The sequence below is a fragment of the Euprymna scolopes genome, chromosome 14 (genome assembly GCF_053919585.1).
Source record: "Euprymna scolopes isolate OS-2025 chromosome 14, ASM5391958v1, whole genome shotgun sequence".
NCBI lineage: Eukaryota > Metazoa > Mollusca > Cephalopoda > Sepiida > Sepiolidae > Euprymna > Euprymna scolopes.
The window spans coordinates 80,734,964-80,761,802 of record NC_136495.1 but is presented as its reverse complement, the minus strand read 5'-3'; the positions used below and the strand labels follow the sequence as shown (position 1 = coordinate 80,761,802).

Below are 26,839 nucleotides of genomic sequence, written 5' to 3'. Positions count from 1 at the left end.
AGCTTTGTAATTGGTTTGGGTCGAAAACTTTTAGTTACCAATATATAAATCTATGGATGTATGTTTGCATGTCTGCCTAAAACTTTTGACAGAAGCAACGGATTTTACCAAGATCAGTATCGTTTTAAAGTTCGACCTTTCAGACGACAACTAGCGAAAAATTGGCTAAAAACATTAATATCTTCACCTTCAACTGGGCACTTTTCTACAGGGGGGGGGTTGTTTTTTTCACCAATATTTTTGAAAGTCATCCTCTCCTTTGGATTGTCTAGCCTTAATTTAAACATAAGTCACTTCCGGTTTGCCGGTGGTCGTAACAGCAAAAACATCGGGTTTTTTTTTCCATTCTTTTCCTCCTTCGCGGTATGGGTTTGAGCCTGCCTTCCTACAACCACTTTTTTTTTTTGCTCAACAGACACATCCAAACACCCGGGCAACGCCGGGCTGAAATGCTAGTTATATCTTAAAAACAATACATATACCACTCCTCATTTGAGGATACCAAATTGGTCCAAAGGAAAATTGTTCTCAACTTGCATTTAGGTAAAAATCCACTTTCGTATAAATAATTGCATTCGTTCAAATAGTATCACTAACAGAAACAAATAAACAATATATACATACTTATATAGCATATATAAATTATAAATAATATATCTCTATCTCTACTTATATATAAAAGGCACTTTGTGTTTGTGTATGTGTGCGAGTTCATTCACTATGGACTTCGAAACAGTTGAGCCAATATTTTTGACATTTCATGCAAATGTACTTTATGTGTCTGAGAGTGTTCTTAGATAGGTTTTGTATCAGAATGTTGTGATTTTGTTTGCGTGTGTCTGGCTAAAAGCCAAAAACAATGTAAGGTACATAGATAAATCTTACATTATCAGATTCAGTGTGACAATCCCAACCGTCGGGTTATGTTAATAAATATAATACTATAATATTCATTCCTTTGGTGGTCACCAGGGATAAAATCAGTGCATGGCTGATACTAGCAGATTAGACTGTCTGAAGATACTGGATTTCTGACCTAATATGCACCAAACATTAATGCTATTGTATTTTTTTCATTTCCCATTTGCAAAACTCAATCATGTTCTGTAAAGTCGAAAACAAAAACAGCAATTTTCCAATAAAAAAAAAAAAACAAAAAAAAAACACGCCAACACCATGCATAAATATTTAAAGATATAAAAAATTGAAGCCTAAAAACTTTTACCAAAATTACTGGATTCAACAGACATTAACTAACCTAAAGAGTTGATATGCCATAAAGCAAAACAACTAAACTAAACCTAAATTAGTGCATGGGATGTGGGAAGAGGGATAAAAAATTAATTTTTTTTTATTCTTACTATTAATTGTTTTAGAAAACAGCACTGCAACTAGATCAAACAATCAGTCAGCTATCTCTTTCTTTCTATTATATTGAACCAGTTGCAAAAGAGAGAGAAGGGTGGAAGACAGAGAGGGAAGAGGGGGTTTAAAAATGTTATATACTTTACTTTTGAACTCTTCTAGTTTTTATTCCCCCCCCCCACCGCCGACATAACAACGATCAAGTTAATGTGCCCTCGTAGGAATTTGTTAAATGTTGTTTTTTTTTTTTTTTGTAATCTGCTTTTAGTTGGCAATTGTTCAACTTATTGATTTGGTTTTGTCAGACGAAAATGTGAACTATTTCATGGTGGTCGAAAAGAAGATGCGGATCTTTTATTGGATTTATAAAAAATATTTGTAAACACTAAAATTGCTGTGGGCAGAGAAGCAACAATATCTTTTCATTTCAGTATTGTTTTCCTTCTTGCGTTAAGACTAAGTGTAAAAAATGGGGGCGGGGAGTGGGTGATCGCCCTCACTTCTCGAGAAATGCTTCAGCACACATCAGGTTGAAATCATTGGTTGAATACATGTAATCCCGGAATCCCCTCTTCTCAAATGCCTGTTTTCTTTTATAATTTGTCAAGTGTGAGCCTTGCTTGCAATTCGATCAGAAGAGTTTCAGAAAAGATCCCAAGGCTGCTGCTGCTGACTCAGCAGACCACCAGGAAGGGAAATATTTTTTTTACAAAAATTGTATTTTTCTGGGAATAATAATTTCCTTTTCTTAGCTTTTCTTTACTTATTTCGTAGTAGTAGTAGTAGTAGTAGTAATTTATTTATTTTTTAGATGAACACATTGTTCTATTTTTTCTCTTTCCTTTGCTTTTGATTGCTTGCACTATTCATTATTTCAGCGTTTTTCTCCCGTTTTTTGCATGCTTTTTTTTTTTTTTAATTTTTTAAGCATCCTCGTTCTATTATATAAAGGGAATGCGTAATTCTGTTTGTGCGTTCACTTATAAATCAGAAACTACACAAAATACATCTACAAACCTTGCATGGTTTGATTCATTGTGATCTCGATCTGATTATGGTAAGAAATATTGTAATATTCATTTCCTCGGCGTCATCAGGGATCAAATTAGCGGGGGCATAATTTTTTTTTTTTTATTTGCAGTTGTTGAAAAAAAGAAAAAAAAAAAAAACACTGAAACTAGGTCAGACAAAATCAGTTAACATTATTTTTCTTTCGATTTGAACCAGTTGTGCACGAGTGAGAGAGACAGGGCGAGATTAAAAAGAAAATTTTTTTCCATATAGTTTTTAAAAATATAGTTTTTTTTTTTTATCCGTGTTGCTAGACAACGTCAGTTAGCCCTGCTAACGCAAGTAAAAATGGCTAAAAGAAACAGAACAATAAAATATAAACGAGTTTTTTTTAAACTTAAGGTCAGCTATATTCGGAACCATTGAGGATTTTGATTTTTTTTTTTTTTTTTCATTGAGTAAACATTTGCTTTTACTGTTTTTTTTTTGTTTTTTTTTATCTTTTATATATTTGATCTCGTGATGGACTTCTAAACATAAATGCAGCTTATTTCTGAAATGTTTGCTTTATTGATTATTTCAGCTTTTTTTTTTTTTTAAATTCAGATTTAAAAAACACTAAGCCAAGAACATCAACAAAACTTTAATCATATCACAAATATCGATTTAAAAAAAATGTATAAGTTATTAAAAAGATTTAGATGATTTTTTTTTTTATTAATTTGCTGAATGATTGATTTTAGAAAGTTTTTAAAATCTCCTAAAAGAAAGAATGCTCAGTTTAGTCTTAAGAGACAATGGATACTCTGTAATAGTGGCTGCATATGTAATTGTGAAACAAGGCTTACACAATTCCAACCATACTTCTCCTGAGTCGATACTGTTTGCTTCCAGTGGCAATGAGAAGTACAGGACGATTGGGAACAATGCCAGCCATTTTAGTGCTGATCAGGCTGCTTTATTTTGGTGATCTACTAGAAGCCTCTTTGTGTAAACAAATCGAGCTTAGGCATTTTGACGATGGCAAAACATCGTTAATTTACTACCCGCACAGCAGCAGCCGACTAGCATAACGGTAAGAAGCCTTGACTGTCATTTGAGCAGTTGGGTTTCGATCTTGGCTTGAGGTAGTTGCCTATCTAGCCGCATTAATGAGTTGTGATATAGCGAAACAGTGGATGTAGATGACTATATATATATACATACATACATACATACATACTAGCAGGCCACTATAATACACTTAAATATGGTATTTTAATTCATGCAGATTTTGTATTATTATTATTATTATTATTATTATTATTATTATAGAGCAAATTCTCTATTGATTATTATATTGTACCCAATATTACAGTGAAATAGTCTGTCTGAATGATATATATATAATTCAAAATAGTAAGATGTTGTTTTGTTTTAGTTTTAGCGATATGTTTTGAATGAATTCAATTATTTCCGAAAGTGCATTTTTACCTAAATGCGAGTTGGGAATAATTTTCCCTTTTAACCAATTTGGTACCCCCACATGGGGAGCGGTATATATATATATATATATATATATATATATATTATTTTTAAAATGTAATTATCCACTGACACATGTTTCGTCGTCTATGACTCATCAGAGTGGCTGTATCTAGCGAGATTCGAAATCGGGACCCAACGGTAATGAGCCTAAACCCTTACCCCTGGACCATCTCGCTAACTATCTGGATATATCGCGATTTACTTAGATGTTTTGTTTTGGTTTTAGCGATATGTTTTGAATGAATTCATGAATATTAGATTTTTTTTTTTTTACATGAGTTACCATTTATCAAGGCCTGAGAGCCACTTAAGGATAAGGATTAATGAGTGTACAGTAGTCACTGAGATAACAACATATTAATAGTTAGTGGTGGAAATGAATTATTTAGGGTGGCGGCCCAGCAAGAACTTGTTTAGATTGAACTTGAAGACAGCCATATTTTACACACTGGAAAGCAGGCTGGTGGAATATAATTCCACAGGTGGGCAGTTCTAGGTAATGAACTTTGTTCATGGAATTTAGATTTGGGCACAGATAAGAGAATGCGGGAAATTGTTGATGGTCTTTGTAGCTAGATGACTGTTTTTTGTGAAAGTTTGGCAAAGGGGGGACCATAGATTGAAGCTTAGATGAGCAGTTGGCGTGAAAAATAATGAGAGCAGAGACAGGCTTCTGTGGGGAAAAAAGTTTGCAAGGAAGCAAAAAGCATATCACCTACTAGGTTTCAAAGCCAGTTTTGAACTCTGTCAAGGCAGGATAGGTGCTCCGAGCAGCTCTCACCCAGATATCGCAACAGCACTCCATTTTAGGAAGTATCGTGCTCTTATACAGGTAGAGGATTGCGTCAGGAGTTAGATACTTTTTGGAGCGTTAGAATGCTATAACCATTTTTACGGCATCAGCAGACGAAGGGAATTAAATAATGCAAATTAAAAGTTATAGAATTTATTGTTAAAAAAAAAAAAGGATTACAAAAGATTTTTCCTTATTCCATGGAGTTTAAAAAATTAAGCTTTTTTCTTCAGAGGAAACAAGTAGCAAAATAAAAGTATAGAATTGTTTCGTAGCATAAAAATTGAAAACTTTGAAATTGCAATGTTCGAAAAAATGATTTAAATTGCAAAAGGATATTGAACACAAAAAAAGGAAATTGGTTCATAATAAAATGTGGTAAAGGGTCTGTAATATTAATGTGAATAGCTTCCAAATACATCAGTCTTTAAAAGTCTTTAGAAAATTAAATTAAATCATATCGCAAAAGAGACCTTTCATATTTAAAAAAAAAAAGTAATTATGAAAAAAAATTTTTTTAATTTAATTTTAATCATGAAAACTTTAAAGAATTTTTCTTGCATTATTTACTTAAAAAATATATACATTTTGTTGGACGTTTGTTATCTATCAGCTTTGTTACTTTAATGAATGTAATTAATTTCATTAGTGAACATGAAGACTGTGATTACTAAGTACTCAACATCTTGAAACCAATGAAAATGTTAGTACCTTGCATCCTACAGGATGCTCCGAAACCCTTGTTACTCTTACCAAAAAATAACAAGAGAAAAACAGTCACTAAAGCTTTGGTCATGGCGCCACATTATTTTATGCCCTGAAAATGGTCTTCATATCAACCTTTTCAATATGTGAGAATGTCAGTGAATAAGCTTAATTAATTGCACGCTTTTTGTTCTTATTGTTCTTCTGTATAAATAAACCAATATGTATATGTGTGTTTGTCTGTGTATAAATATTTAACCGATAAACTCTTAAACTACTGGTCAAATAACGCTGAAATTAGCAGGAAATAGTAATCATATAATAAGGATGGTTTATAACAAGTAAAAATCTTTGTTTGGATGAATGAATAATGTGTACAGAAATATATCAGCAACTTGAAATGCAAACTGTTCATTTCAACTTGCCAACATATTTCTATTTCTTTCCATGGATGCCCAAATTCAATTCATTTCTTCAAGTCGTTTAATACTAAATCTTTCCTACATATCTCTCTATAGCTACATAGGTAGGGAACGTGGCTAGAGTGCTAAATGTTTTGGTTTCGATTAGTGTTGGCAGAATTCCTAAATTTTTTCTGATTCCGATACTAGGAAAATGTTGATTAACGATTCTAATACCAAGTACGATTCCGATTCCCGTGGAATTGTTGTTGAAATATACCATTATATAATCAAAAGTTTTTGTGTAGGGAAAAAAATTTGGTACAGCGAAAAAGTGGAAATACAATTAAGGGAATTTCGAAAACGATTTGATTTTTTTCATAAAATTTCTTTCATTGAAGATAAAAGTCAAAACAAATATTTTAACCATGAATTAAACATGCACCATGAAATTAATAACAATCGATTTCAGGAGTTGTTTTATATATTAAAAAATATAAAGAAAAAGTAAGTCATGATTAATTCAACAAAAATACAATAACATCAAATTTCAAGGGGAATAACATGTTTATCTTTTGATATTCATCTTTTTTTGTTTTATTTTCTCTTTATCTTCGATAACTCTTTAAAATTTAGCATTTTTTTGCAGCTTCAATTGCTAACTAATTTTTATTCCACTTTCTAGAATATTGTTATTTCTAAATGGAATTTAAAAATAACTAAATCTTTGATTAAATTTTTAGCCTTTTATATTCAATCGCCTCAAATTATTCCTATTTATTTGACTTTTTAAAAATATTTTTAATAATAATGTTATTTTTTTAAACAAGGTTATTTTTTAAATCTAAATAAATTGATTTGGTAAATGTTACCTTATGCTACAACAGAACACTGATCACTCTAATTTGTTTTTTAAAGGTATTTGAGGTCGCTGACAACGAATCTGATAATCAAACCCGCCGCAAATTTACCGTTTGCATGGTATGAACCCCTAGACCTTGGGACTATTTTGTGCCATTTCACTGCCTTCGGTAGTGTTTTTCTTACATGATACTAAGATATATAAATCTAAGGTATTTTTTAATGATGCGATTCCGATTCCCCCCAAAATACACGATTCTTACGATTCCAATTCCGATTAATCGTCCCACCACTAGTTTCGATTCTAGTTGATAACACCCAAGTCATTCTTTTTTTTTTTTTTTTTTTTTTTTTTAACTTTGGAAATCAGTGCTGTATATTTGATACACTATGATATTCAGTAGAGAATTGACTCTGTAATAATAACTACGAAATCTGTATGAATTAAAATATATTTAAGCATATTTCATAACCCAGCAAGGCGAGACCCACCGCTCCTCGAGCTAGTACATTGAATAAATGGAATCCAGGACATGTGATTTCTATTATTGTATTGCTTGTTTCTCTATTATAGTTTGTAAAAATAACATTTTTAGACGACCCTGTAGGTTATTTAATGTTGAAATAGTAAACTCATTACCTATTGTCTACGATGAGCAGCTGGAGGGAATTTAAGGGTTCATACCTGCAATCAATGAAGGTTTATATTTACTAATTCATTTTAATTCATATCATATAAGTGTTTTTCATTTTTTTTTTTCCTTCTCACTCCTTAATCTTAAAGTGAAAGTATTAAAATTGGACGAATCTTTGTTTTATGACCTTGATTTATCTTTCATGACCTTTTTATGACCTTGATGATTGAGCTAGGTCAACTTGACATCGCTTTTTTTTTGTTCACCCTTAAACAAAGCATATTGCCACTGAAGCATAGGTCAACCTGAGTGAAGAGTTGGGTAGGAAGATATTTGTTCACATTACATTTAAATTTATATGCATTTAGTTAAAATCTGTTCAATAGTTCCTGGTTCTATAAATGGTCAAACAGAAACTTTTCTCTAACATTTAACGATGTCCTTTTATTTATTGATTGAAAAGTACAAGGCATTTGGCAGAACGGTGCCAATCAAGTGCTTCTAAACATGTTTATACAAAACCAACGCCTTTTCAAAAAAATTCAATGAAACGAGATATGTCTGTGCATGTCAGCCGAACTCGAAATAGAAAACCTCAGTGAAGGTTATAGATTTGGAGAAATGCCCAATCAATTCGTGTTGGTAAACAAAAACCTCTAGACGAACTGTTAAGGATTCAACTTGTTGCATCGTTCCAAAAGGAAAGGATTAAAAAAAAAAAACAAAAAAAAAACGATGGAATAGCAACAAGTTAGGGAAGGGGGGATGATTGTTGCATAATGTAATAACTTTTTTTATTTTTTTTTATTTTTATTATAATAATAATAATTATTATTATTATTATTATTATTATTTTCTTCATGTAACAGGTAATAGACAAGACTTTTGTATTTTTTGTCTGTGTAGCGGGGGGGGGGATTCCAATATTTTTCTTGATTCCGATACAATTACCAATTCTGTTTTAATGACTGATTCTGATTCTTTTTAAATTATTAAATATTTAGCTATACCTTGTTTTTAATTTTTGAATGAACACTTTTTGTCCTTTTTGCCTGGTATTTGGAGGTTGTATTCATCATTCTCATACATTTGTATTATCACGTCGACTGTCTCCGGGAAAAATTGAGTTAGGTTTTGACAAAATACTATTTGTCAGTTCTCGGGCAGTTGTTCACAACATACTCAGATACTTTGAAGAATTTGGAGCTGTATTTATGAGACCAGAAATCAGGAGCAAGTGTCAGGATTTGAAGTTGATCAGGAGTTGAAGCGCTCTTTAACTTCTCTTTTACCAGATAATGTAATCGATCCAGTTCTGCTGCTTTTTCTTTGATGTCTGCTTCACTGGGCAATAATTTTGCACAGTCAGTTCACCACCGCTAACTTGATCACGATGGACATGTCACTTTTGAATGTTTCAACAGTTTGTTTTAACTTCCTTTTGATGCTATGAACATGGCTATGAGAAGCAACACTGTGCAGAATTACACGGGAAACATCCATGGATACTAGTCTCGTATTCAAGGTTTTTCGTGAAGTTTTCACAGAATTCACAGGTTCGTAATCTGGATCCACTGTCAGACTCAGATATTTCTTTGTGCACTGACAACAAAGAAAGTGACCTGGTGTTACATTATACCCTCTTGCCTCCAGATCTTTTGTCATCTGCAAAGATATTGGGCGTTTACCTTTGACCTCTTGTGTTGTAAAAATCCACCACAACACTTCTTTGTGGCCTTTTCTCCATCACAAACAATATTTTGGAAATATTGTTTGTGATGGAAGCAAATGGTTGATAATTCACCTTTATTTTCCTTCAATACAACTCTCTACAACGTCTCAATTCCTTGCTCCAAGTCTGATAAATTCTCAAGTCCCTTGGACTGATTATAGCCAAACTTGTGACACTCAAATTTAAAAATGTGTATAAACCCCACAAAACACAAGAAATTGAAACAATTTTATATCCTTTGCATTCTTAACTTTCTTAGATCACATATCAACAAAAATTAGCAGTGCTTTGCATTTTGTTGATGTGCAGTGACTTCAAAAAGCATGGTCAAGTCAAGAAATCTTGTGATTTTAAGAAAAATGCTGATTTTCAGAAAAACCGATTTTTTTTTTGTCAAGTTTTGCTACTATAATTAACATTTTTATGTTTTCAGATTGATTCCATGTAGTTTTAAGTATCACTTCATGAAAAGAAAGAAAATTTTGTATTTTGACATTTTAGGTCACTTTTCTGAAAATTCGTTTTCTGAAAAATTCGTTTTCATAAAAATATAAACAAGTTTAAAAAGTTGGGTCAAAATGACTGCCCATAACATTTTGAGGGTTAAAAAGTTTCTCAAGACGTTTCTTAATCAAAATTCTTGGCTTAAGATAGTACTAGAAGTTTCTGAAGATTTTTACCATTCTATTACTGATTTCTTATAAAACGGCTTCTTATAAAAAAAACACACTTTTATCCAGCTTGTTGTTTCCAACCCTCATCAACTAATCTTGAAGATGGCTAGGTCGTTGAAATTGCTACCAGAACTTAACTGTTTTAGTATCTGACTTCAAAATTTATTCCAAAATTAAGGTGTGACATAAGTTTAACACATGTCTAAATTGATTATCACATCCAATATGGGGAGGGATTATTTTTCATTGTCATCAAAAATATACCCAACTTTCAACAGAAACTGTGAATGAATGAAACAAGAACTTTTAACCATTTTTGGGCTAAAGACAATTTATTGTGTCTAAAAAAAATATATGAAAAAGTAATGCGTTACCATGCCAGCCACACCCTTTTTTTTATTCTATTTTTGGGCACATGTGAACAAATCCCCAAACCCTTAATATCTCTATAAGGCTTTATTTTTGAGAAAATCTGATGCTATTTTTTGATTCCTTGGGTCAAAAACTTACCTGTGTGAAGTTTTAGAGCCATAAGATCTTTTAATCAGAAAATAATCAAAGAAATAACATCACAAAATTGTCGCCCAGGCGTCACATTATGTGACTAAGACCAAAACAAAAAATGCTCTAAATCGGGAACCGCTTGGAGTTATGTGCTCAAATTTTCAGAATTTCTTAGTTCCTATATTGTCTATCTGCAGTGCAAACTATAGCCACATCTGGGGATATGGGTTTCAAAATTCCATATTTCTGGATGATTTAACACGGAATGACCCTAATATTAATCATAAAGTAGTTATTTGGGGGGGGGGAATACCATCCTTAACTTAACAATACATACGAACCATACCATAAACCCAATCAAATGTTATATTAATTATAAATCAAATCATCCAATCTTAGTGAAGAATGTCATTATCCCTCGCATATCTAAAAAAAATATCCTGATCATCTTATAACGAACAAATATTTAATAGCAAGAAAAATATTATAATGAAGCTTAGCTATATCAGGGTACAAGAATAAATAAACATAATGAATTAAGGGAGAGGAGAGTTTCAACATTAAAACCATCACATGGCCATGGGTCATATTAGTCGTATGAATTATAAAAACAATATTACTAGTAAAAATAACTCTCACAAAAACAATGAGAGCCCCACAAGATAATATCAGAAAAAAAACAAATAGACAGAAATTGCATGTGGTTTAATCCACCTTACAGCATACACATGAAAATAAATTATCAAAGGAATTTTATCACATTCTTAATAAAAACTTCCCTAAAGAAAGTAACTTAAGGAAAAATCATTAACCAAAATACGGTTAAATTATCATTCTCAACAACCACTAACATAGCGAAGACTATAAGTTCTAACAGTGCAAAAATAAATGAGAAAATTAAGGAGGATTGGTTAGAAATCAGTCAGAGGACTAAAGATGAATCACTTTGTAAACATAGAAATATTAACGAATCTCCTTTGGAAGGTAAACATCTCATTTCTAATATAGTATATAAATGTGAAGTCATTGATAATAATAGAACCAGAATATACATAGTCTACAGAATGCCGGTTTAAGGACAGATTCTGTAACCATAGAGCATCATTGAAAATACCTATTGTAAATAATAATAAGAAAACAACATCATTAGCTAAACAGGTAAGGGAACTAAAAATTAATGACATAGACTATAAATTTAAATGGTCTGTACTAGGGAGTGCTAATAAATACTCACCAAATAAATCTGTGCATTGTAATCTTTGCAATCTAGGATCATACACACACACACACACACACACACACACACACACACACACACACGTGTGTGTGTGTGTGTGTTTTTTAGAGGTAGCAAACTTGAAATCAGCAACTATTTTCTTTAATTGCGGATTTGGCAACTAAGGGTTATTTTGAGTTCAGCTTGGTTTGGCAATACACCGTGAAGGGACTGACACCAAAACAGTATTTGCAAATTGTGCAAATTAATTTTGAAAATTATTTTTAAATATTTGAACATAATTTTACAAAATGAACTTGTGAGTTGGCTACCTCGTTTGTGTGATTTAACCAAATTTGATTATTTTCTTTGAGGATATGTAAAGTCCCATGTCTATATTGATAATCCAAACACAATAGACCACTTGGAAGACAATATTTGATACGTTATTGCCAAAATAGAGACTAATTTAATCTGTAGAGTTGTGAAAATTGGACCTAGATTATGCACGAGCCACAGGGGTTATATATCCAAAATTATAAATGCCAAAATTAATCTTTGGAATAAACCATATATCTGTACAATAAAAAACATTTTTCTATGATTTCTTTTAATTTAAAGTTCACCTCTAAAAAAACATCTTATATATATATATACTTCCCCCATATATATATATATATATATATATATGGGGGAAGTAAATTATATTTTTCTTTTAATTAAGTTTTGTTAGCATTCTTTGGTATAACCTTGAGGACTGCGTTTCTAAGATGATAAAATCTGCACATCGCTATGTAAAGAAGGCATTACATTAAATATTTGTTTTGTATTTTAGTTTGAAATAAAAATCCTGTCTTAATGGAGGAGGGGAGTGATTCACATCTCTAGAAAAAGATGATGTATTTTAATGACAAATATTTTATATATATAATATATATATATATTAAATATTTGCCATTAAAATGCACACAGCAGGGTTCTACAGACATATTTATATGTAGTTGATCTTTTGACAAAATATTGTCGTTTACTAGCCAAATAGAAAAGTCACTAGTCAAACCCACATGATTTTTAGAATATGACATCTTAGTTCTGTGACGAGTTATTATTATAAAATTTTTCTGTGTATTTTTTTTTTTTAAATAAGTGTAATTCTAAATATACAACAAATTAATACTTGAAGGTATAAACATTCTAATTTCTTCAGATATTTTTTTAACAGTCTTTGTATGTAAAGGAGTATATTGTTCTATTAAACTTTTATTGTTTAAATAATTTAACTTTGTTCGTTTAAAAAAAAAAAAAAAAAAAAAATTGAAAAGATATTTTTCATTCAGTAGTGAGCTTTGGAAAATTGTCGGTGAAAGAAATACAATCGCCAAGTGTTTCATTGTTTTTAGTCGTCACTTTGAAAAATCACTCACAAATGCGACTGTTTCACTTGCAATGTAGAGCCCTGTACAGGGTGTCTAAAAAGTCAGTAAAGGGTTTTGAACTTAAATAGATTCTTTATTTTTGATGATATCTTTCTGTAATTTTAACACAATGTGACTAAGAGATTGAGGAATTAAAAAAAAAAAAATGCAAAATTCAAATAATTTTTATTCATAAAAATTATTTGAATTTTAAATGTTGTCCATTTTCAGCTTAGCATATTTGTGCTCTTTCCAAAACATTGTGCATGGCAGATTGCAGAATGTCTAGATTGCGATTTAACTCCCTTATTTCGTTGCTGATGTTTTCCTTCAATTCTTGCAGGATTTGGGGTTTGTTAACATAGACTCTTTCTTTAAGATATCTCCAAGAAAAAGTCGGGGCTAGTCAAGTCTGGGGGATTTGTTGGCCATTTGACATTGATATATAATATATATATAGATAATGTTGTTGCCAAAACATTGTCTGAGAAGCTCCGCAGTGTCTCTCGCTGTATGTGCTATTGCCCCATCTTGTTGGAACCATAATTACGCCTATTTTGAATTTGTTGGCGCAAGTCTGTAATTATAGTGTAACCCCTACAGGGCAGCTCAGGTGCATACGCTTGTGGGTTGAGATGCAGCTGTAGCTGATACTTGTGGCATCACCCATGTTTTCGTCTAGTGGTCGGTTCCGCTTTCAAATCAGCTTCCAAACGTCACCCGAGCTATCGAAGAAATATATTGCATTCACAACAGCGTTTCCAATTAAAGAAAAGAAAGTCAAAACTTAACATAGAATTGATTATTGTCTTCAACTTTACAAATAATAGTTACACACTGGCCTAGTCATGCAACTTAGAGGGCTGGCAGTTTTCTTTCCTTTACCAAGTACTTCGTTCTTTATCTACCGTCAGTCCATCAGGGATCAGCTGCCAGAGATACGCGTATCGGAATGTGTCGCGAAAAGAATCTCGAAAAAGAATCTGCTCCCTTTCCCCACCTTGTTTTATCAAAAACGCTAGCTGTAACCCCCCTCACTCCTCCAAGTATGCCCACAAGTGGCGGTCAACCAATCAGCGGCCGTGCCTTGGTTCGGAGGGGGGGGCAGTAAGGACTTGCTTGGTTGCCGAAGAGAAAAAAGAGAAAATAATAAAGCAACCCTTTCATTTACCTAAGCAAAAAGAAAAGAAAGATTTTCCCCTCTCATCTTATCTCCTAATTTCTACTCCTCCTCTCCGAACTTATCTCTACCAAATTTTAACCCTCATTTGCACTGAGGTTTTTACTTATTATCAAATTAGGAGTGATTAGTCATTCCGGGTCAAACAATGCTTGGCAGCGGCCCTTACCCTTGACCCCCATTCTAAGTTGTCAGTCTTAATCAGCTAAGGATATCTGGATCTCTTCATACCTCTCAACAGAGGTTTTAAAAACAACCTTTCATGTTAACAGAAATATAACAACAATGAGATAAAAACAATTATTTGTTTTTTCTCTTTCTGACAAAATCCCATAGACATTTCTGTTTAAAACAACATCAAACCATCATCATCATTAGAATTTAGCCATACGAATTCCTCTGAATTCGTGTCAATGAGACCACCCAGGCGAAAAGTTGTTCCTTAATCAACTAAGAAGGTCTCTCGGCATCGCTCGGTCCCCATCGGGTCACAATAGTCCAGTATCTCTCTCCAGTAACAGTGACAGCATTTTCATCTTGATCTTCAAAAAAAAAAAAAAAAAAAAAAAAAAAAAAAAGGTCTAATAATCTTTTCCATTAAAGTACACTTTATGGGATGCAACTGCTTTTGATGAATTGCCCTTGGATTTTCAGATCCCCAAAATCTGTAATTTTGTTTAACTAATCCATTCAAATGGAAATGGGCTTCATCTGACATAATCAACTTTTGCAGAAAATTGAGGTCATTTCGGATAGGTTCTTGCATTTGACCTGCGTATTGAACCCTTTGAACATCTTCAAACTTCAAATGTTCAACAAGCTGCACTTTATAAAGAAAGAGTTTTAAATTGTGCAGAATATTGTATAGTGAGCTTCAACATGTCCCAAGTTGTGTGAAACGTCATCGAATCAATGTTTCAGGATTCTGCACCATGCTTTCTCACACCCTTTCCCCATTTTCATGTGTGATGACGTTTCGAGGTCTGTCAGCTTGCCGAAGATCAAGTACAGCTCCTTGATTTTCAAATTGGTACACAATGTTTCGGATTGTATTGTAACTTGGACTATCTCTTACATGAAAATGCCGTTGATAAGCTCTTTGAGTCAAAACAATTGACCCCTGATTTTGGTGAAACAATTTCACAACTTGCATACGTTGTTCAATACTATATTTATCTATAATTAATTTCCAAAATATTATCTGTAAAATATCTGAATTAAAGAAAAAAAAAAATCCTTAATGTTAAAATGACAAATATTTTCAACTCTTCAGTGACTTTTTGGACACCCTATATATATTAGTTCTACTTCTGTTTAACATTTGCATTCATTTTTGATTGCGATAATAACTATAATCAGTATTCAACATGTTTTTGGTTTTTATGATTACATTTCGGGTAAATTAAATGAATTTACATGAAAAGGATTTTTTACAATATATTTTCTCTCGGCTTGGTTACCTGTTTTTGTTCAAAACGTATTTATTTATATCTTAGAAAACATGACAATGAAATAATTAACTATATTGAATATCAATCTGTAATATGCATGTGTGCACATAAGCGATTCATTGAGATGACCTTCCATGACATTATCGATGAGGTAACTCTGTTTATCTCCCTCCTATAGTGGGATAATGTGATGCCAGGGTCAGAAAGGGGGATTTGAAGAACCAGTGCCCTAGAGCAGGGGTTTCCAAACTACGGCCTATAGGCCAGATCTAACCCGTCAAAGTATTTAACCTGGTCCACATAGTTCATATGGAAAGCATAAAAATATTTGAGAAAATTTTCAAAATGTAAATGTGTGAAAATAGTGTTGTGGTTTTTCTTTTTGTTCAGAAAATGATTAAAAGAATGAGGTTTTGGAGAACAAGTTTTATTAAAAAGCAAATTTAATGAGCAAAACATAAAAACCGTGTCCAGCTCATTTAAGAAAAAAAATATTTTTTCTTATTCCCCAAATAAGGCACATCGCCACTTAGATGGGGCTACTGTTTGAAACAAAATTTGCAGAGGTACTATGTAAGAAGTTGAGCAGCAAGATTCCTGCTAACATTACACTTGAATTTCTGTACAGTTAGGGAAGCAGGAACCAGGGAGAGAATTCCAAAGTCTAGCAGTTCAAGGGAAGAAGCTATTTGAGCAGAAGGTTTTCTGACATTTAGGGATCTCTACAGGTTAGAGGTGTGATTTTATTGCTTATTTTGCAACTTATTTTGCTTATTTAGGCCTGTGTAGCTCTAAAAAAAAAAATCAACAATATGGAGAACTTAGGGCATTCTGGCCTACAAAAAATGCCTGGGCAGCCCCGTCGGCATTCCTCGATAGGGATACTATCCGTGATTAGCAATAAAACTAACCCCCTTTCAAAGGTAAAGCCTCCTAGAACTGCACATAACCAGGAACAGATCTGTCAACAGGGAACAAGCCATCTCAACAAGGGCCTAAATTATGGTCAACGGTGCCCTTTCTACCTAGATTGGGTTGGCTTTGTTGTCGAGGGAAAGCTAACAAAAATTTTCAACATCTTAAAGTTAAAGGAAAAATACCCGGAAAAGATTAAATATTTAAAAAAAATAAAAAAGTATTTAGACATTCCGAACTAGATGTAGGCTTTTATTTAATAAAAACTTTTAATAATAAATAAAAGTCTTACTTATTTCTGTAACGCTAAGGAGTGATGAAAAGAAAAAAACAGGGGGGGGGGGAGAAATTCGGAAATTTACAGTCCTCACCTTCTAACGCAGTCACACTTTGCCTTCCTTAATCTTGGTGTTGGTGGATCGTCTAGCTTATTGAATAAAACTGGGTCAAAATCGAAACGGTTTTCTTATATATTCCCTGTTGAGAAAGAAAAAGTAATCTACCTCAAACAGCCATCACTATGAACATTTGTGGTGGGGTGGGGTGGGGTATTACTACATACCTGGTTGGTGTGATACACATCCGTCTCTGAAAATAATATAAGAGAATAATGAGAGGCGATTTAATTGGAACTTTTAAAATAATTATTGTCCTTTTTTAAAAAAAATATTATTTTGAGATCAACTGGCCTATCTAAGCTAAGTTTTCAAAAGGCAAGGCAAAACAAGCTTGTCGATGGATAAGTCTATATATCTGTGAAAGTGTCTGTCTGTGTACATTTCCCTACACAATAACTGTCAATTTTCAGTCTACAGACTCGAAATTTGATATACAGGATATTGAGATTTGGGAAAATCTTTGGAATTCGTTTTCGGCTGTTAAGGGGTCAAAGTTCAACAATTTAACCTTCGAGAACTACCAAACTCCTCCGCCAATTTTTGGTATAAACACTTGAAATTTTAGATATAGGTTCCTTGGACATGGATCTAACTTAATAACTTGATTTGAGCCCAAAACAATAAATGTTATTGGGTCATAATAGGGATCAAAGTTAAAAAAAAATAAAAAAATTGATCTCTGCGGTCTCTACCAAATTACTTAAAACTTTCTGAAAAGTTGTAACAAACTAATTTCTATATAATTTTGTTTGTCTATACTTCGCGCTAACTTTTTGGTGTGCCCCAGGGGCTCTTTTAGGGCTAATAAAAACACTCCATTTTTGGGACTATTTTACCATATTTGTCCAAAATTTTCTGTGTATGTCTATTTAGCAGTTTTGCATGGTGCTGAACACAAATTTAATTTTGGGGCTAAATGGGGGGGGGGGGCATTGACTTAGTCTTTTTTTTTTTTTTGCATGGCGCAGAACTTAAATTTACATATGTTCAGGCCATAACTGCACCGTTTGTTCATTTTCACCAGGATTTGACGTCTCCTGGGGACTTTTGGGGGCTAAGGGTGGGGGGCAAATGCTGAACTTAGACATTTCTTTCATTCCTCGTTCACTGTGCACTCACGGGGTCTATGCATGCTTCACCTGTTTATGTAGATTTCATATATATTATTTTAGTGTCAATTCTCTATCGATTGTTATATATTATATTGTACCCAATATATATTAGTGATTTCAAAAATAAAAAAAAAAATGGCTTAAATGCCATCAGCTTGAATCGAAACCAAAACTTATGAAGAATTCTTGATAAAATTATTTCTTACAAGATTCAAGCAAATATGCCTGGACGGTTCACAGAGTTTTATAATTATTAAGATTATATCATTTTTTTTTTTTTTTTTTTTTTTTTTTAATTTGACAAAAATTTTAGTATTATTGTAGATGAGGATCCTCAGCTACCCGCCCATTAAAATGACATACTTTTGGGGGCGATTACGTATAAACACTCTGAAAAATTGGGGCGGAGACAAAAATAAAACATTTAGAATTTACACGGGGGATTAGTTTTGCATGCAAATTGAACGTAAAGTGGTCACCTACTTTCTGATTAAGTTAAATCTTAACATTTTCCTTTATGGTGGTGGTGAGTGGGGGCTGTTGGTACTCGGCCTTAGGGTTAGTGATAAAGTAAAGGTAAAGGAACCTTTAATAATATTTTTATTATATATCTAGCAATCTCAGGTATGACGACTACCGGCCTTATGTATCCAACAGGATTAATAGGGAGCTTTACGTGTTTCATATCCTGAGCTACCAAGTTCCTTATGAATGGCATTTGCTGACTAGGCTTTACAAGGTAATGATTTGTCCCCCCCACTTGGAAAACGTGTCCCTAATGTTCACCAAAGTTAGCAGGGTGTTCTTCGATTCTTTTGAGCGTCTACAGCGTCCTGCTATCAGATATATACTGCATATTCTATGCCGCAACCCTGTTTCCTCTAGAGTATATGATCTGCTTGGATTAGATTTGCTGTCTACTTGTCGGAATGTGACAGTTATATCTGTTGCCGACAAATAAGTTCATGGTTCTTGCCTCACGCCGCAATGCTTAAATACCGTCCTTAGCTGCGGCTGAACAGACCAAACTTGCGATGATATACATTCACATTAGACCCTCTACATAATGACACCAGTGTTTGCTCTGATGTGTCGGCGATCTCCCTTTGCGTTGTGTTCTGCAGTCCTGAACTTGCTGCCTCAGAACTGGGTGAACGAACCTTAGGTACGCGCAAAATGAATAGCCAACGCTATAAACATTTGACTTAAATATTCACCAAAAATCAAAATCAATTTTAATGAAATTTTCAGTATTTATCAAATAATGATCAAAGAGTATAATGAACTCATTATTTTTAATTTGAATCTTAGTGGAAATGTATTATTTTGTTTAACTTTACTAAAGTTATGGTTTTCGGTAGTAAAATGAAATGAATTTATTTTTTTTTTTTTTATGGAAATAAATTATCGAAATTTGTAACAAAAAAAGAAAAAAGAAAAAAGAATTTTTTCGAACATTACGAAAAATAAAAAAAATCTCCTAAAGTCCGTATTAATGAATTCGTTATAACTCTAAGAAAAATTAATTTCTCGAACTACCGATATTATTGAATTAAGCATTGTTTATTTAATGTTTTCACACAAAAAATTATAATTGCAAACATTACTATTTTTTCTTTTCTTTTTTTTTTTTTTAGATTACATGTTTCACGTAATTTTAATATTTAAGATTCTGATATTAAACAAATTAAATTAAAAAATGATAAAAAATTATACAAACGTTCATGATAGAATGCACGGAGGGGGAGGAACAGCACTCCCTACTTCTCACCAACTATCTGACGTCATTTTTTTTTTTTTACTTTCTGTCATTTTGGGCTTCTGTAGAATCCACGCGTAGACGACTTCGTTCGCGTTTGCTTAAGCGAAGTTAGAATCTTTCGCTTTTGTGGGCTAATTAAGCTTTTTTTTTTTTGCGTGTACAAATATTTTTTTCCTTTTGGAAAATTAACTTTAGTCTTTCAAATACAATCAAAAAGTAATCAGAAATCTATAAAAAAAATTATAAATCGGCTTTCAAAATTATGTCCCCCTATTTTTATTCCACCATTATTGCCATACCTAATGAACTTGCATCGCTGTCAGATTTTCGGGTTCTTTATCTCTCGTGTTCCTAAGTTTTGCGCGTTCCCTAATTAGCTCTGTCTATTGCTAACTATTTTTCCCTAATTAGCTCTGTCTATTGCTAACTATTTTTATGGCCAAGGTTTAATAATAATAAAAAAAAATAAATAAAAATCTACAACGCTATCCGGTTAGATAATGGTCCGGAAATGGGTGAACATTTTACGTTAAATTTATATGCGAAACTGATAACTCTGAATTCAAAAATATTTTCCCCAAAAACATTTTCGGGGTGTCTACATGTAATCACTTAAAGGCATTGAGAGAGATTTAGCTGAGGGTATTCCCCATTTGGAAATTCTCCAAATTCTGCATTTTGATGTTTGAGATTTTCGTCTATATTCCCCCACCCATGTGCCATTTTCCCTATTTACTAATTTCGTTTTTACCTAAATGTGGATATATACGGCTAGTTGTCAATTAGCTTGTTTAGATATCCAAATTACTGTCATAAAAATTTCGATGCTAATGCAGAGAGTGATCCGCGCTATTTTTTAAATCGTATTTCCACGTTTAATTAGTTTTTTTTTTATTATTATTATTATTCAATTGTAATGTTACAGTACAGAATAGGTACAAAACACCCTCCCCATGTTAAGAATGGCTTTTTAAATAATAATAATGTTATTATTTCAGCACAGATCACTCTCTGCATGAGTACCAAAATTTCATATAAAAATATTCGGTCAAATTTTACTTCCCCGATTAAATAGTTGGTTTATCTGGGGTGAAGGAAGAGGCTGTTCTAAAAACTTTCATCGATTCACTTGCCGACCCAATAAGGCAAAGTTTTTTTTTTCTTCTTCATGGGTACCCCCCTTCCAGTCTTGGCACTTTCTAGAGTGGAAAGAAAAAAGTAAAAATTGCCTCAGTTTTGAAGGATCTGCTGACGACAGAAATATTACCTACACTTTCCAATTCGTAGTTTATAAATAGGAGGAATAAGTCAAGTAAAAATGAAAAAAAAAAAAAAAAAAATACTGAGCTAAAATGCACCCCACCCTTTTCCTTCCATTTACAAATCATTTAATGAAAAGGCCGGATGGGGTGAGGAGTTTATTAACATAGCAAACAGATAAATTTTCAAAAATAACTTTTTAGAATCTACAAAGTTTGTGCTGCTTAATCGATATTTTATTACTCGCCCGGAGATTTATTCGTCGTGGCTTTTAAATTATTTTTTTTTCTTTTCAATATATGTTGCTCGTGTATATTAGTGAAGTTTTGAAGCAACGTATTTCACCAAATGACCCAGTATAAAAATAAAAATAGAGTATATCTAATCATCGAGTTTTATCGTATTTAGAAGAGTTGTGCGACCAGTTCGATATTACAAACTGACTTATTTTCCTTGATTTAAATTAAAGGTCCGGTTACGTCCGGTTCGCCTTTTTTTTTTTTTTTTTTTTTTTCTTTAAACAAAATGTCAGAATGTAATTGTAGATGATTTTTTTGGTAAAATACATCTAGCACTAGCACATCTTCGACTAGATTATTTTCCATAATTTTTGGAATTCATACTAATTTCGACATAACACGTAATGTTTTCACCTGAAATGTGTTGGCTTAAAATATCATTAATCGACATAGATGCCCAATATTTTTTCTTTGTTGCAAATATGTAAAAAGTGCGTCCTTATCATTTCAAAAGAAAAAAAAATCAAACGGGTATCTATTTCTTTCACGCCTTCTGATGCTGTTATATTGTGAACGCAATAACGCAAGGAGAGAAGAGAGAGGGCAACCTTCTTCGGGATAATGCCATGTTTAGTCTCCTGATTGTTTGCATTGTAGATTAATGCCACAGTGCGCAAAGCAGTTTCGATGTCTCGGCATCGACGATGAAGGATATAAGAATACGTAGTATAAGTCCGAATACGGGGTAGACGGCGACGCCCACCCGCAGGTAGCTTAGCATATCACGTGACCACCAATCGCCCCACCCCCTCCTCTTTTAGTCACCGCCCTCGCAGCTTTTTCTTCACTTGCGCGGCTTTCAGAAAGAAAAGAAAAAAGTTGCCGAAAAGAAGCAACTAAAAATATTTGTAGAATTAAATACCTGGATATTTTTAAGGGAATAAACCTCCGAGAACTTGAGGTAAGCATTTTTTTTTTAATACAATACTTTACTTTGGATTGTTTCTTCTTTAAAACTTATAGTTCCCGTCCGCGTCCGGGTTTAAGACCTTAAGGCTAATAATATCAGTGTTCAGTTTCAGGGGGCTATCATTCCAAGCATTATAACCTCCTTTGGAAGAAGTTATTGGTTTATTGTTAGTTGCCTGAGGAGTCTCACCAAGAAATGCGACAGGTCCGATTAAGACAACTTTTGCAACCACTATAAAGGGCTTTCGTTGAACCAACTTTTTTTTTTTTTTTAATATATAATAATACACATTATATTTCGTGTCTGTTCATACGAACTCTTCCTAGAGTCGGCATTTTTTATCTTCGGTCCCTCAAATCAACAGAGGTTAGACCATTCTTGTAAGACCTGGTCCCTGTTGTTTGTTCGGTAATGAAATGCTGTTCCTGTGCGGTTCTAGAAGGTCCACTCTCTCAGGCTTTGAATTCTCTCTTTACCCCATACCGGGAAATGCCTACAGGGCTGGCCGGCTGTGGGCTGCCCAGATACTTTTTTTTGCAGATCAGTGTCCCTCTTTAGGGGCGCTGACTTCTCAATCTCGCTTTTCGACTCTGTTGGTGTCCAAGTTCTTGCAGTGGGAGAGAACTAAATACCTCCTCTTAGACCCCTCGAACGAAATATGCTCTCCGCTAGAATTAAATACATGATATATTTTATAGATAAATATTTTCGATATTTGTTTTTACAAATGACCAACAAAATAAGAGGGTAAAACAAATGTTACCGAAGGCAATGTAACTTGCTGTTCTGCAGCTGCCTGTCTGTATGCTTTGTTTGAACTTATTTTAAAGCGTTTATTTACTTGGAAAAAAGATAATTTTGGGTTAGAGCGGAAAAAATATCGGTTTCTTTACAGCGATAATCGCTCGAAAATTCTACCAAATACTGGTAGAAATGAAACCAATGCATGTCACTAATCGTGTGACAATGTAATGTTCTACCAATATTTTGTTTAATTTTCAATTTTAGGGCGATTATCGAGGGTCTAAATGACTGTAACGAAATCGCATTTTTTTCTCCTAACAACAGACTTGACATTACTTTTATTTCGAAATAAATAAACGCTTTAAAATAAGTTCTCACGCACACACGACTTATCCAGATAGGTAAAAAGTAACATATTACTTTTGGTAACATTTACTTGTTGCATGCATATTTTTTCACACGTTTTTGTTGGCTTTGGTTAAAAAAAAAAAATGCCCATATTTACTTTTGATAAAAGAAACAATATTCCTCCACTTTTGACTTTCATTAAATATGAAATAAGTCTTACTTTACTTTAGTTTATGGAATTTGAAGATAATAGAAATAAAAAGAAATGTTTAGGACTGGGAGTAGACTTGGATCCTCATTCGTTTCTTGAAATATATTTCAATTAACCTCACGTATTTACATATGCCACAACTCCCCCCCCCTCTCTTAATATTAAAAAAAAATTAGGGGGGGGGGTTATGGGCCGGGCTTCCTGATAACGACGTATTAGTAAATTACTTTAAAGGAAATTTGTTTCAAAACATTAATTTCCATAATTTTACTTCCTTTTGAAAGATAAAAAAGAATCCGAATTAAATTTTCATTTGACTATAATCTGACTGCACGTCCATTATTACTGATCGATTGTACAAGAAAAGGGTCCTAAATTACTTCATTACAGTAGAACCCCGGTATACGGTGGCCTTAGGATAGTTTTTTTTTTCATGTTACGATGTGGAATACGATGTTTTTCCGGCCCCTTGTTACAATATTTGCCTTGCCTTATGGTGTTATTTATAATGTTATTTGATTATATATATGTGTATTATATACTGTACTGTATTTTGTTACTAATTTTTAATGCCAAATCCCAGGCTTCTTCTGAATTTACAGTAATTCAGTAAATTGAATTGGCAAAGAGGAAACGATGGTGCTTATGCATGTTGCAACGGTATTATTTTTTATTTTTTTTTTTTCCGGTTAAATTCATTTTTGTTTATTAAACTGTTAGATGAAAGTACAGAATAGTTACTCTCGGTAATTTAAGATTGACGACTTTTATAAGTTTTCGGGTGTGCTAAAAACGAATATTTAAATTTGGGGAAAGCAAGTAGTTTTCTGGATATTAAGACATTTATTATCCATTGTTTTCACTAGTGGCCATGTTTCCCCACCCCCTAACCAACTGAACAAGTACTAATGCTACAAAATACGGCCTCCTCCCCATGTTAAAAATGGTTGCGCTACTGACATTTATGCATTGGAAAAAAAATGTCTTAATATCCAGAAAACTACTTGTCTGCTTCAAATTTAAATGTGATATACGTTTTCAGCATACGACCGGAACATTTTCATAGCAATCACCGTTTTCAACGCCCACGCGTATGAAGAATGTGCAAGCACACAACGAACAAAGGAACTGTTACGTTTCCTCGCGTAGAGATATAGCAAACGGGCTCGAACGTTCGAGAACATCTCTATATAAAGATTTAACCTCCAAAATTTAAACGGTCTACGATGCAGTTCTACAAGTAACCATTACCACTGCCCGCTATCATCACATACGCCGGACTCCGTCTATTTAGACGTAAGACAGCAAGCATCGCCGAGAATGCTACAAATCAAATCGGTTTCTCTTCAGATCTCTCCAATTCGACACGTGTCGATGAAACTCCGTTCTTGAGACGTTAAATCACCCAACATGACTTTGCATTGCACGTGTCATGCACATGAACCTTAGTTCTCATCATGGAAAGTTAGCACATTGAATGGAAATTTAATTCTCCTTTTTAAACAATTTTATTTCGGCCTACTGTTCTTACGAGATAAACACAACGCACATTTGCACTTTCACGATTACGGAGTGTTTTTCTCAGAAAATAATCACATTAATTCTAAGCCACGCATGACATTCTGTCTATAAAAATCGGTAATTTCAAACCTCATGCGATTCACACGAAATCCTTACTTTGCTTCTTCTGCATTACGAAACAATACACACAAGAAAACACTTATGTTGAAACAATTCAAACTAATATTCTTGACACTTAAATAAAAATGTTGTTTATGTCATGTTAATACTGTTATTTTGAGTTCTTTGTCAAGTGTCGTTATTTTCCGGATTATATATTTTTTTCTTTATGTGAGGATGTGGATTGCAAACCTTTCTATTAATTGGCGATCTCGTTAAATTTACCTTTAACGGTCCCGTGGATATACTCCTTCTTTTGACTTCAGTAAGATTGTGACACCTGCAACCTCTGTCCTAAAAATTGATAGATTCTGATTATGAATTGATGAACAACGACTCGCATTCTTCCAAGTTACTGACTCCACGGTCATTACCTATAAATTGACTTCAACCCGAAAATTTATAAAAGTCATCAATTTAAAGGTAAGGTAGAAAAAAAGTACCGTTACCCCCACCCTCCCTATGTTAAGAATGGATTTCTAAATGTTATTTCACCACGGTAACATAGATGCACAAGTACCGAAATTATACCTAATCTAAAACTTGGAATATTATAAATGAGTAAAAATAACAAAATAATTCCACTTTGAGAAGCTTCCAATTATTTTTGCATCAATAATTGGGGGACATATTTTTGCTCCCAGAAAAATTCCTTCGTTTTAAGAGAAGAAATTAGTTTATTTGTCGTCGTAAAAAAATAAAAAAGTCCATAGTTTACTCCGGTTGCAAAATCAATTTTTATCTTTGAAACATTTTTCACATATGGTGCGGGTGCGTAATAAATCGAAAATCTATTTTGAAGGTTGGATTATTAGTGCGCATATTAAATTAGCTTTTTTTTCATTGATTTTTTTTTTTCCTGTTTAATTTCCTTCACTAATTCTTTAAAAAAATATATATGAAATAAAACAAAACTACCTTGCATTTAAAGGTAGAATTAAGATATTGAATTTTAATTGCAATTTTTTTTTTCCGTTATTTTTATAAGTTCATTGCAATCATTCATTCCAATCATTGATTTTTTTTTTTCGGTATATTATCGATTAAGTGCGACATTTTTAGATTATATAGCTATTGGTACTTCGATCAGAGAGGATCCATATCAACCTGAATGTTTGTTTTATAATCCACAAAAGTACGAAAAAGTGGTAAAAAATATATATATATAACAAATGTTACCAAAGGAAAGATAAGTTTTCTACCAAACCGGATAACTTTTTAGTGTTTTTATTTAATATCAAATGTGAAAAATGAGTAGCGTGGAGATGACTTCGATGTCTTTTACATCTTGAAAGTTTTGACAATGACTTAAAACTTAAAAATAAAATGATGGTAGAAACCCACTCCACAAATGTCACAGTAGAGAAGTAACTTATCTTGCCTTTGATTTTGACCACTTTTTCGTACCTCTGTGGACTGTAAAAACAAACCTGAAACTTGAAATGGTCGAGCTTCGACATTCAAGGGAACAATTATTTTCGTTTTTCCTAACTCAAGATTGAGTTTATCCGCCCCCCCCCCCCCCCAATTTAATAATGGGGCTAATGTTTTTTCACATCACTAAATGATAACTTTATTTTTTGATCAACTTTATTGGGGGAGGGGGTCAGGATGAACTAAAATGTATTTTAATCCTAACGTAACCTCGTTTTTGTATTTGCATTTTAGTATCTTTTTTTTTTTTTTCACGGCTTTCAAATCTTCAACTGTTTCGGTCATTTCCGATTTGT

At 33.0% G+C, this 26,839-nt stretch overlaps 1 protein-coding gene and 1 long non-coding RNA gene across 11 annotated transcripts in view; one reads left to right on the top strand and one right to left on the bottom strand.

Moving 5' to 3' along the window:
- LOC145293117 (uncharacterized) overlaps positions 1-19,755 on the bottom strand; it is a 68,738-nt gene extending 48,983 nt beyond the window's left edge. Inside the window, exons 1-2 of the long non-coding RNA XR_013869668.1 lie at positions 19,616-19,755; positions 16,948-16,973 (exon numbers count right to left, since the gene is read on the bottom strand). This is a non-coding gene — a long non-coding RNA (uncharacterized LOC145293117). The remainder of the gene's footprint in view (positions 1-16,947; positions 16,974-19,615) is intronic.
- The window catches only part of LOC145293116 (uncharacterized), a 327,847-nt gene that overhangs the window by 168,291 nt on the left and 132,717 nt on the right, over positions 1-26,839 (top strand). The window lies entirely within an intron of this gene.